This window comes from Pan paniscus, chromosome 6, assembly GCF_029289425.2.
Source record: "Pan paniscus chromosome 6, NHGRI_mPanPan1-v2.0_pri, whole genome shotgun sequence".
In the NCBI taxonomy this organism is placed as follows: Eukaryota; Metazoa; Chordata; class Mammalia; order Primates; family Hominidae; genus Pan; species Pan paniscus.
The window spans coordinates 69,466,560-69,480,017 of record NC_073255.2 but is presented as its reverse complement, the minus strand read 5'-3'; positions in this window follow the sequence as shown (position 1 = coordinate 69,480,017).

Genomic DNA, 13,458 nt, shown 5'->3' with positions numbered 1-13,458 from the left:
TAATTCCATTCCGTTCCATTTCATTCCATTACATTCCATTCTGATTGATTCCATTCCAATCCACTCCATTCTATTCCATTCCATTCCATTCGGGTTTATTCCATTCCATTCCATTCCATTCCATTCCATTCCATTCCATTCCATTCCATTTCGGTTGATTCCTTTCCATTCCATTCCGTTCCATTCCATTGCATTCGGGTTGATTCCATTCCATTGCATTGCATTCCATTCCATTTCATTCCATTCCATTTTTTCCATTGCGTTCAGGTTGATTCCATTCAATTCCATTCCATTCCTTTCCATTGTGTTCGGGTTGATTCCATTCTATTCCATTCCATTCCATTCCATTCTGTTTGATTCTATTCCACTCCATTCCGTGTCATTCCATTCCACTCCATTCCGGTTGATTCCATTGCGTTCCATTTCATTCCATTCCATTCCTTTCGGGTTGATTCCATTGCAGTCCATTCCATTCCATTCCAGTCCATTCGTGTTAATTCCATTCCATTTCATTCCATTCCATTCCATTCCATTCCATTCGTGTTGATTGCATTCCATTCCATTTGTGTTGATTCCATTCCATTCCATTCCATTCCATTCCATTCCATTCCATGCCATTCGTGTTGATTCCATTCCATGCCATTCCATTCCATTCCCTTCCTTTCCATTCGGGTTGATTCCATTCCATTCCATTCCATTCCGGTTGATTCCATTCCGTTCCATTTCATTCCATTCCATGCCATTTGGGTTGATTCCATTCCATTCCATTCCATTCCATTCGGGTTGTTTCAATTCCACTCCATTCCATTCCATTCCATTCCATTCATGTTGATTCCCTTCCAATCCATTCCATTCCATTCCATTCCATTCTGGTTGATTCCATTCCATTCCATTCCATTCCATTCCATTTCATTCCATTCCTTTTGGGTTGATTCCATTCCATTCCATTCCATTCCATTCCATTGGGGTTGATTCCATTCCATTCCATTCCATTCCAATCCATTCCATTGCATTCCATTCCTTTCCATTCCATTCGGGTTGATTCCATATCATTCCTTTCCATTCCGTTCCATTCCAATCCATTCCATTCCATTTCATACGGGTTGATTCCATGCCATTCCATTCCATTCCATTCTATTCCATTCGGGTTGATTCTACTCCATTCCATTCCATTCCAGTCCTTTTGTGTTGTTTCCATTCCATTCCATTCCATTCCATTCCATTCCATTCCATTCCATTCGGGTTGATTCCATTCCATTCCATTCCATTCCATTCCATTCCATTCCATTCCATTCCATTCCATTCCATTCGTGTTGATTCCATTCCATTCTATTCCATTCCATTCCATTCCATTCGGGTTGATTCCATTCCATTCCATTCCATTCCATTCCATTCCGATTGATTCCATTCCATTCCATTCCATTCCATTCCATTCCATTCCATACCATTCGGGTTGATTCCATACTATGCCATTCCATTCCATTCCATTCCATTCCATTCCATTCCATTCGATTTGACTCCTTTCCATTCCATTCCATTCCATTCCATTCCATTTCATTCCATTCCATTCCATTCAGGTTGATTGCATTCCATTCCATTCCATTCGGGTTGATTCCATTCCATTCCATTCCATTCCGATTGATTCCATTCCATTCCATTCCATTGCATTCCATACCATTCGGGTTGATTCCATTCTATGCCATTCCATTCCATTCCATTGCATTCCATTCCATTCCATTCGGGTTGATTCCTTTCCATTCCATTCCATTCCATTCCATTCCATTTCATTCCATTCCATTCTATTCGGGTTGATTGCATTCCATTCCATTCCATTCCATTCCATTCCATTCCATACCACTCGGGTTGATACTGTAACCTGCAACTCCATTCCATTCCATTCTATTTCATTCCATTTCATTCCATTCCTTTCCTTTCGGGTTGATTTCATTCCATTCCATTCCATTCCATTCCATTCCATTCGGGTTGATTGCATTCCGTTCCATTCCATTCCATTCCGATGCATTCGATTCCATTCCATTCCATTCCAGTTGATTCGATTCCATTCCATTTCATTCCATTGCATTCCATTCGGTTTGATTCCATTCCATTCCATTCCATTCGTGTTGATTGCATTCCATTCCATTCGATTCCATTCCATTCCATTACATTACATTTCATTCCAGTTGATTCCATTCCATTCCATTCCATTCCATTCCTTTCCATTACATTCCATTCCATTGCATTCCATTCCATTCCATTCGGGTTGATTCCTTTCCATTCCATTCCATTCCATTCCATTCCATTCCATTCCATTCCATTTCATTCCATTCCATTCCATTCGGGTTGATTGCATTCCATTCCATTCCATTCCATTCCATTCCATTCCATTCCATTCCATACCACTCGGGTTGATACCGTAACCTGCCATTCCATTCCATTCCATTCTATTTCATTCCATTTCATTCCATTCCTTTCCTTTCGGGTTGATTTCATTCCATTCCATTCCATTCCATTCCATTCCATTCGGGTTGATTGCATTCCGTTCCATTCCATTCCATTCCGATGCATTCGATTCCATTCCATTCCATTCCAGTTGATTCGATTCCATTCCATTTCATTCCATTGCATTCCATTCGGTTTGATTCCATTCCATTCCATTCCATTCGTGTTGATTGCATTCCATTCCATTCCATTCCATTCCATTCCATTCCATTCCATTACATTCCAGTTGATTCCATTCCATTCCATTCCATACCATTCCATTCCATTCCATTCCATTCTGGTTGATTCCATTCCATTCCATTCCATTGCGTTGCATTCCATTCCATTCCATTCCATTCCATTGCATTCGGGTTGATTCCATTCCATTCCATTCCATTCCATTCCATTCGGGTTGATTCTATTCCATACCATTCCATTCCATTCCAATCCATTCAATTCCATTCCATTCCGGTTGATTCCGTTCCATTCCAATCCATTCCGTTCCATTCCATTCCATTACATTCCATTGCATTCTGGTTGATTCCATTCTATTCCACTCCATTCCATTCTGTTCTGCTTGATTCAATTCCATTCCATTGCATTCCATTCCATTTAACTCCATTCCGGTTGATTCCATTCCGTTCCATTTCATTCCATTCATTTCCATTCGGGTTGATTCCATTGCAGTCCATTCCATTCCATTCCATTCCAGTTGATTGCATTCCATTCCATTCCGGTTGATTCCATTACATTCCATTCCATTCCAATCAATTCCATTTCATTCCATTCCATTCCAGTGGATTCCATTCCATTCCATTCCATTCCATTCCATTCCATTCGGGTTGATTCCATTCCGTTCCTTTCCATTCCATTCCATTCCAATCTATTCCATTCCATTCCATTCCATTGCATTCGCCTTGATTCCATTCCATTCCATTCCATTCGTTTCCATTCCATTCGGGTTGATTCTATTCCATTCCATTCCATTCCATTCCATTCAATTCCATTCCATTCCATTTGGTTTGATTCAGTTCCATACCATTCCATTCCTTTCTGGTTGATTCCATTCCATTCCATTTCATTCCATTCCATTCCATTCTGGTTGATTCCATTCCATTCAACTCCACTCCATTCCATTCCATTCCATTCGGATTGATTCCATTCCATTCCATTGCATTCCATTACATTCCATTCCATTACGGTTAATTCCATTCCGTTCCATTTCATTCCATTACATTCCATTCTGATTGATTCCATTCCAATCCACTCCATTCTATTCCATTCCATTCCATTCGGGTTTATTCCATTCCATTCCATTCCATTCCATTCCATTCCGTTCCATTCCATTCCATTTCGGTTGATTCCTTTCCATTCCATTCCGTTCCATTCCATTGCATTCGGGTTGATTCCATTCCATTGCATTGCATTCCATTCCATTTCATTCCATTCCATTTTTTCCATTGCGTTCAGGTTGATTCCATTCAATTCCATTCCATTCCTTTCCATTGTGTTCGGGTTGATTCCATTCTATTCCATTCCATTCCATTCCATTCTGTTTGATTCTATTCCACTCCATTCCGTGTCATTCCATTCCACTCCATTCCGGTTGATTCCATTGCGTTCCATTTCATTCCATTCCATTCCTTTCGGGTTGATTCCATTGCAGTCCATTCCATTCCATTCCAGTCCATTCGGGTTAATTCCATTCCATTTCATTCCATTCCATTCCATTCCATTCCATTCGTGTTGATTGAATTCCATTCCATTTGTGTTGATTCCATTCCATTCCATTCCATTCCATTCCATTCCATTCCATGCCATTCGTGTTGATTCCATTCCATGCCATTCCATTCCATTCCATTCCTTTCCATTCGGGTTGATTCCATTCCATTCCATTCCATTCCGGTTGATTCCATTCCGTTCCATTTCATTCCATTCCATGCCATTTGGGTTGATTCCATTCCATTCCATTCCATTCCATTCGGGTTGTTTCAATTCCACTCCATTCCATTCCATTCCATTCCATTCATGTTGATTCCCTTCCAATCCATTCCATTCCATTCCATTCCATTCTGGTTGATTCCATTCCATTCCATTCAATTCCATTCCATTTCATTCCATTCCTTTTGGGTTGATTCCATTCCATTCCATTCCATTCCATTCCATTGGGGTTGATTCCATTCCATTCCATTCCATTCCAATCCATTCCATTGCATTCCATTCCTTTCCATTCCATTCGGGTTGATTCCATATCATTCCTTTCCATTCCGTTCCATTCCAATCCATTCCATTCCATTTCATACGGGTTGATTCCATGCCATTCCATTCCATTCCATTCTATTCCATTCGGGTTGATTCTACTCCATTCCATTCCATTCCAGTCCTTTTGTGTTGTTTCCATTCCATTCCATTCCATTCCATTCCATTCCATTCCATTCCATTCGGGTTGATTCCATTCCATTCCATTCCATTCCATTCCATTCCATTCCATTCCATTCCATTCGTGTTGATTCCATTCCATTCTATTCCATTCCATTCCATTCCATTCGGGTTGATTCCATTCCATTCCATTCCATTCCATTCCATTCCGATTGATTCCATTCCATTCCATTCCATTCCATTCCATTCCATTCCATTCCATTCCATTCCATTCCATACCATTCGGGTTGATTCCATACTATGCCATTCCATTCCATTCCATTCCATTCCATTCCATTCCATTCGATTTGACTCCTTTCCATTCCATTCCATTCCATTCCATTCCATTTCATTCCATTCCATTCCATTCAGGTTGATTGCATTCCATTCCATTCCATTCCATTCCATTCCATACCAATCGGGTTGATTCCATAACCTGCCATTCCATTCCATTCCATTCCATTCCATTCCATTTCATTCCATTCCATTCCATTTCATTCCATTCCATTCCATTGGGGTTGATTGCATTCCATTCCATTCCATTCCATTCCATTCCATACCACTCGGGTTGATTCCATAACCTGCCATTCCATTTCATTCCATTCCATTCCATTTCATTCCATTTCATTCCATTCCATTCCATTTCATTCCATTCCATTCCATTGGGGTTGATTCCATTCCATTCCATTCCATTCCATTCCATTCGGGTTGATTGCATTCCATTCCATTCCATTCAAGTCCATTCGATTCCATTCCATTCCATTTCAGTTGATTCCATTCCATTCCATTTCATTCCACTGCATTCCATTCGTGTTGATTCCATTCCATTCCATTCCATTCGTGTTGATTGAATTCCATTACATTCCATTCCATTCCATTCCGGTTGATTCCATTCCATTCCATTCCATTCCATTCCATTACATTACATTCCAGTTGATTCCATTCCATTCCATTCCATTCCATTCCATTCCATTCCATTCGGGTTGATTCCATTCCTTTCCATTCCATTCCGTTCCATTCCATTCCATTCCATTCCATTCCATTGCATTCGTGTTGATTTCATTCCATTCCATTCCATTCCATTTCATTCCATTCCATTCCATTTCATTCCATTCCATTCCATTCGACTTGATTCCATTGCATTCCATTCCATTCCATTCTATTCCATACCACTCGGGTTGATTACATAACCTGCCATTCCATTCCATTCCATTCCATTCCATTCCATTCCATTCCATTTCATTCCATTCCATTCCTTTTGGGTTGATTTCATTCCATTCCATTCCATTCCATTCCATTCCATTCCATTCGGGTTGACTGCTTTCCATTCCATTCCATTCCATTCCATTCCATTCCATTCGGGTTGATTCCATTCCATTCCATTCCATTCCATTAAATTCCATTCTTTTCCTTTCGGGTTGATTCCGTTCCATTCCATTCCATTCCATTCCATTCCATTCCATTTCATTCCATTCCATTCCATTCGACTTGATTCCATTGCATTCCATTCCATTCCATTCCATTCCATTCCATACCACTTGGGTTGATTACATAACCTGCCATTCCATTCCATTCCATTCCATTCCATTCGACTTCATTCCATTCCATTACTTTCGGGTTGATTTCATTCCATTCCATTCCATTCCATTCCATTCCATTCGGGTTGATTGCATTCCATTCCATTTCATTCCATTCCATTCCATTTCAATCCATTCCATTCCATTCCATTCCATTCCATTCGACTTGATTCCATTGCATTCCACTCCATTCCATTCCATTCCATACCACTCGGGTTGATTACATAACCTGCCATTCCATTCCATTCCATTCCATTCCATTCCATTCCATTCCATTCCATTCCATTCCATTCCATTCCATTCCATTTCATTCCATTCCATTCCTTTCGGGTTGATTTCATTCCATTCCATTCCATTCCATTCCATTCCATTCCATTCGGGTTGATTGCTTTCCATTCCATTCCATTCCATTCCATTCCATTCCATTCGGGTTGATTCCATTCCATTCCATTCCATTCCATTTCATTCCATTCCATTCCATTCGACTTGATTCCATTGCATTCCATTCCATTCCATTCCATTCCATTCCATACCACTCGGGTTGATTCCATAACCTGCCATTGCATTCCATTCCATTCCATTCCATGCCATTCCATTCCAATACTTTCGTGTTGATTTCATTCCATTCCATTGCATTCCATTCCATTCCATTCCATTCGGGTTGATTGCATTCCATTCCATTCCATTCCATTCCAATCCATTCGATTCCATTCCATTCCATTCCAGTTGATTCCATTCCATTCCATTTCATTCCATTGCATTCCATTCGGTTTTATTCCATTCCATTCCATTCCATTCGTGTTGATTGCATTGCATTCCATTCCATTCCATTCCATTCGGGTTGATTCTGTTCCATTCCATTCCATTCCATTACATTACATTCCAGGTGATTCCATTCCATTCCATTCCATTACATTACATTCGGTTTGATTCCATTCCATTCCATTCCATTCCATTCCATTCTTTTTCTTTCAGGTTGATTCCATTCCATTCCATTCCATTCCATTCCATTCCATTCCATTCCATTCCATTCCATTCCTTTCCATTCCTTTCCATTCCATTCCATTCGGGTTTATTCCATTCCATTCCATTCCATTCCATTCCATTCCGTTCCATTCCATTCCATTTGTGTTGATTCCATTCCATTCCATTCCATTCCATTCCATTCCATTCCATTCGTGTTGATTCCATTCCATTCCATTCCATTCGGGTTGATTCCATTCCATTCCATTCCATTCCGATTGATTCCATTCCATTCCATTCCATTGCATTCCATACCATTCGGGTTGATTCCATTCTATGCCATTCCATTCCATTCCATTGCATTCCATTCCATTCCATTCGGGTTGATTCCTTTCCATTCCATTCCATTCCATTCCATTCCATTTCATTCCATTCCATTCCATTCGGGTTGATTGCATTCCATTCCATTCCATTCCATTCCATTCCATTCCATACCACTCGGGTTGATACTGTAACCTGCAATTCCATTCCATTCCATTCTATTTCATTCCATTTCATTCCATTCCTTTCCTTTCGGGTTGATTTCATTCCATTCCATTCCATTCCATTCCATTCCATTCCATTCCAATCCATTCCATTCCATTCCATACCACTCGGGTTGATACTGTAACCTGCAATTCCATTCCATTCCATTCTATTTCATTCCATTTCATTCCATTCCTTTCCTTTCGGGTTGATTTCATTCCATTCCATTCCATTCCATTCCATTCCATTACATTACATTTCATTCCAGTTGATTCCATTCCATTCCATTCCATTCCATTCCATTCCATTACATTCCATTCCATTGCATTCCATTCCATTCCATTCGGGTTGATTCCTTTCCATTCCATTCCATTCCATTCCATTCCATTCCATTCCATTTCATTCCATTCCATTCCATTCGGGTTGATTGCATTCCATTCCATTCCATTCCATTCCATTCCATTCCATACCACTCGGGTTGATACCGTAACCTGCCATTCCATTCCATTCCATTCTATTTCATTCCATTTCATTCCATTCCATTCCATTCGGGTTGATTGCATTCCGTTCCATTCCATTCCATTCCGATGCATTCGATTCCATTCCATTCCATTCCAGTTGATTCGATTCCATTCCATTTCATTCCATTGCATTCCATTCGGTTTGATTCCATTCCATTCCATTCCATTCGTGTTGATTGCATTCCATTCCATTCCATTCCATTCCTTTCCATTACATTACATTACATTCCAGTTGATTCCATTCCATTCCATTCCATTCCATTCCATTCCATTCCATTCCGTTCTGGTTGATTCCATTCCATTCCATTCCATTGCGTTGCATTCCATTCCATTCCATTCCATTCCATTGCATTCGGGTTGATTCCATTCCATTCCATTCCATTCCATTCCATTCCATTCGGGTTGATTCTATTCCATACCATTCCATTCCATTCCAATCCATTCAATTCCATTCCATTCCGGTTGATTCCGTTCCATTCCAATCCATTCCGTTCCATTCCATTCCATTACATTCCATTGCATTCTGGTTGATTCCATTCTATTCCACTCCATTCCATTCTGTTCTGTTTGATTCAATTCCATTCCATTGCATTCCATTCCATTTAACTCCATTCCGGTTGATTCCATTCCGTTCCATTTCATTCCATTCCATTCCATTCGGGTTGATTCCATTGCAGTCCATTCCATTCCATTCCATTCCAGTTGATTGCATTCCATTCCATTCCGGTTGATTCCATTACATTCCATTCCATTCCAATCAATTCCATTTCATTCCATTCCATTCCAGTGGATTCCATTCCATTCCATTCCATTCCATTCCATTCCATTCCATTCGGGTTGATTGCATTCCGTTCCTTTCCATTCCATTCCATTCCAATCTATTCCATTCCATTCCATTCCATTGCATTCGCCTTGATTCCATTCCATTCCATTCCATTCGTTTCCATTCCATTCGGGTTGATTCTATTCCATTCCATTCCATTCCATTCGTTTCCATTCCATTCGGGTTGATTCTATTCCATTCCATTCCATTCCATTCCATTCCATTCCATTCCATTCCATTTGGTTTGATTCAGTTCCATACCATTCCATTTCTTTCTGGTTGATTCCATTCCATTCCATTTCATTCCATTCCATTCCATTCTGATTGATTCCATTCCAATCCACTCCATTCTATTCCATTACATTCCATTCGGGTTTATTCCATTCCATTCCATTCCATTCCATTCCATTCCATTCAATTCCATTTCGGTTGATTCCTTTCCATTCCATTCCGTTCCATTCCATTGCATTCGGGTTGATTCCATTCCATTGCATTGCATTCCATTCCATTTCATTCCATTCCATTTTTTCCATTGCGTTCAGGTTGATTCCATTCAATTCCATTCCATTCCTTTCCATTGTGTTCGGGTTGATTCCATTCTATTCCATTCCATTCCATTCCATTCTGTTTGATTCTATTCCATTCCATTCCGTGTCATTCCATTCCACTCCATTCCGGTTGATTCCATTGCGTTCCATTTCATTCCATTCCATTCCTTTCGGGTTGATTCCATTGCAGTCCATTCCATTCCATTCCAGTCCATTCGTGTTAATTCCATTCCATTCCATTCAATTCCATTCCATTCCATTCCATTCGTGTTGATTGCATTCCATTCCATTTGTGTTGATTCCATTCCATTCCATTCCATTCCATTCCATGCCATTCGTGTTGATTCCATTCCATGCCATTCCATTCCATTCCATTCCTTTCCATTCGGGTTGATTCCATTCCATTCCATTCCATTCCATTCCATTCCGGTTGATTCCATTCCGTTCCATTTCATTCCATTCCATGCCATTTGGGTTGATTCCATTCCATTCCATTCCATTCCATTCGGGTTGATTCAATTCCACTCCATTCCATTCCATTCCATTCCATTCATGTTGATTCCCTTCCAATCCATTCCATTCCATTCCATTCCATTCTGGTTGATTCCATTCCATTCCATTCCATTCCATTCCATTTCATTCCATTCATTTTGGGTTGATTCCATTCCATTCCATTCCATTCCATTCCATTGGGGTTGATTCCATTCCATTCCATTCCATTCCAATCCATTCCATTGCATTCCATTCCTTTCCATTCCATTCGGGTTGATTCCATATCATTCCTTTCCATTCCATTCCATTCCAATCCATTCCATTCCATTTCATACGGGTTGATTCCATGCCATTCCATTCCATTCCATTCTATTCCATTCGGGTTGATTCTACTCCATTCCATTCCATTCCAGTCCTTTTGTGTTGTTTCCATTCCATTCCATTCCATTCCATTTCATTCCATTCCATTCCATTCGGGTTGATTCCATTCCATTCCATTCCATTCCATTCCATTCCATTCCATTCCATTCCATTCCATTCCATTCGTGTTGATTCCATTCCATTCCATTCCATTCCATTCGGGTTGATTCCATTCCATTCCATTCCATTCCATTCCATTCCGATTGATTCCATTCCATTCCATTCCATTCCATTCCATTCCATTCCATTTCATTCCATTCCATTCCATTCGGGTTGATTGCATTCCATTCCATTCCATTCCATTCCATTCCATACCACTCGGGTTGGTTCCATAACCTGCCATTCCATTCCATTCCATTCCATTCCATTCCATACCATTCGGGTTGATTCCATACTATGCCATTCCATTCCATTCCATTCGATTCCATTCCATTCGATTTGATTCCTTTCCATTCCATTCCATTCCATTTCATTCCATTCCATTCCATTCGGGTTGATTGCATTCCATTCCATTCCATTCCATTCCATTCCATTCCATACCACTCGGGTTGATTCCATAACCTGCCATTCCATTCCATTCCATTCCATTCCATTCCATTTCATTCCATTCCATTCCATTTCATTCCATTACATTCCATTGGGGTTGATTGCATTCCATTCCATTCCATTCCATTCCATTCCATACCACTCGGGTTGATTCCATAACATGCCATTCCATTCCATTCCATTCCATTCCATTCCATTTCATTCCATTCCATTCCATTTCATTCCATTCCATTCCATTTCATTCCATTCCATTCCAGTGGATTCCATTCCATTCCATTCCATTCCATTCCATTCCATTCCATTCGGGTTGATTGCATTCCGTTCCTTTCCATTCCATTCCATTCCAATCTATTCCATTCCATTCCATTCCATTGCATTCGCCTTGATTCCATTCCATTCCATTCCATTCGTTTCCATTCCATTCGGGTTGATTCTATTCCATTCCATTCCATTCCATTCGTTTCCATTCCATTCGGGTTGATTCTATTCCATTCCATTCCATTCCATTCCATTCCATTCCATTCCATTCCATTCCATTCCATTCCATTCCATTCCATTCCATTTGGTTTGATTCAGTTCCATACCATTCCATTCCTTTCTGGTTGATTCCATTCCATTCCATTTCATTCCATTCCATTCCATTCTGATTGATTCCATTCCAATCCACTCCATTCTATTCCATTCCATTCCATTCGGGTTTATTCCATTCCATTCCATTCCATTCCATTCCATTCCATTCAATTCCATTTCGGTTGATTCCTTTCCATTCCATTCCGTTCCATTCCATTGCATTCGGGTTGATTCCATTCCATTGCATTGCATTCCATTCCATTTCATTCCATTCCATTTTTTCCATTGCGTTCAGGTTGATTCCATTCAATTCCATTCCATTCATTTCCATTGTGTTCGGGTTGATTCCATTCTATTCCATTCCATTCCATTCCATTCTGTTTGATTCTATTCCATTCCATTCCGTGTCATTCCATTCCACTCCATTCCGGTTGATTCCATTGCGTTCCATTTCATTCCATTCCATTCCTTTCGGGTTGATTCCATTGCAGTCCATTCCATTCCATTCCAGTCCATTCGTGTTAATTCCATTCCATTCCATTCAATTCCATTCCATTCCATTCCATTCGTGTTGATTGCATTCCATTCCATTTGTGTTGATTCCATTCCATTCCATTCCATTCCATTCCATGCCATTCGTGTTGATTCCATTCCATGCCATTCCATTCCATTCCATTCCTTTCCATTCGGGTTTATTCCATTCCATTCCATTCCATTCCATTCCATTCCGGTTGATTCCATTCCGTTCCATTTCATTCCATTCCATGCCATTTGGGTTGATTCCATTCCATTCCATTCCATTCCATTCGGGTTGATTCAATTCCACTCCATTCCATTCCATTCCATTCCATTCCATACCATTCGGGTTGATTCCATACTATGCCATTCCATTCCATTCCATTCCATTCCATTCCATTCGATTTGATTCCTTTCCATTCCATTCCATTCCATTCCATTCCATTTCATTCCATTCCATTCCATTTCATTCCATTCCATTCCATTGGGGTTGATTGCATTCCATTCCATTCCATTCCATTCCATTCCATTCCATACCACTCGGGTTGATTCCAAAACATGCCATTCCATTCCATTCCATTCCATTCCATTCCATTCCATTTCATTCCATTCCATTCCATTTCATTCCATTCCATTCCATTTCATTCCATTCCATTCCATTGGGGTTGATTCCATTCCATTCCATTCCATTCCATTCTATTCGGGTTGATTGCATTCCATTCCATTCCATTCAAGTCCATTCGATTCCATTCCATTCCATTTCAGTTGATTCCATTCAATTCCATTTCATTCCATTGCATTCCATTCGTGTTGATTCCATTCCATTCCATTCCATTCGTGTTGATTGAATTCCATTACATTCCATTCCATTCCATTCCGGTTGATTCCGTTCCATTCCATTCCATTCCATTCCATTACATTACATTCCAGTTGATTCCATTCCATTCCATTCCATTCCATTCCATTCCATTCCATTCCATTCGGGTTGATTCCATTCCATTCCATTCCATTCCGTTCCATTCCATTCCATTCCATTCCATTCCATTGCATTCGTGTTG